Source organism: Microtus ochrogaster, linkage group LG4 (genome assembly GCF_000317375.1).
Source record: "Microtus ochrogaster isolate Prairie Vole_2 linkage group LG4, MicOch1.0, whole genome shotgun sequence".
Lineage (NCBI taxonomy): Eukaryota > Metazoa > Chordata > Mammalia > Rodentia > Cricetidae > Microtus > Microtus ochrogaster.
Genome location: NC_022030.1, coordinates 19647667 through 19648221, shown reverse-complemented (window position 1 = coordinate 19648221; position 555 = coordinate 19647667). Strand labels below are relative to the sequence as shown.

Here is a 555-nt window from a genome sequence, read left to right as displayed (position 1 = left end):
TCTACAGTGAGCAGAAACCAAGCACTATTTAAAGCTAATGAGATATAAGGAACTGTAAGACAATTTTTGGCACAAGCTTTTGTGGAAAGGTCCAAAAGTTTTGGAGGCAAATCCTCTGTGTGGGTGGATGTGGTTGTGGGAAGAGAAGGGCTGAGCAGGGGGTTACACAGAGAATGTTATGGGTGCAATCCATGTTTGGTTCAGTCTGACTGTATTATTGGGGTTCGTGTGGCGCCATGGAAAGACTGGAGCAGACGTCTGTGCTCAGAAGGACTTCCGGCAGTGAAGGTGTGACAGTGCGCCAAGCCTGGGGAGTGTGGATGGAGAGAAATAGAGAGGAGATAGGAAGGAGGGATTGTGATGCCTATGGGCTCCAGGGGTGAGAAGCAGGGGCATTCAGTGCAGGGTTCACGGTCTGGTGATAGAAAAATCACAATGTGGAGAAGATGGTTTCTCAGGATGGCTCTGGATATGGTCAGTAAGAGACATAGACCGAAGGAGGAGGCTGGGCCTGGACCCCTAGGTCTGAGGGAGGAGGGCTGGGCCTGGACCCTG

General features: G+C 51.0%; 1 protein-coding gene across 1 annotated transcript in view; it reads right to left on the bottom strand.

The window, feature by feature from the left end:
• Positions 1-555, bottom strand: part of Phldb3 (pleckstrin homology like domain family B member 3) — a 17229-nt gene that overhangs the window by 12781 nt on the left and 3893 nt on the right. The window lies entirely within an intron of this gene.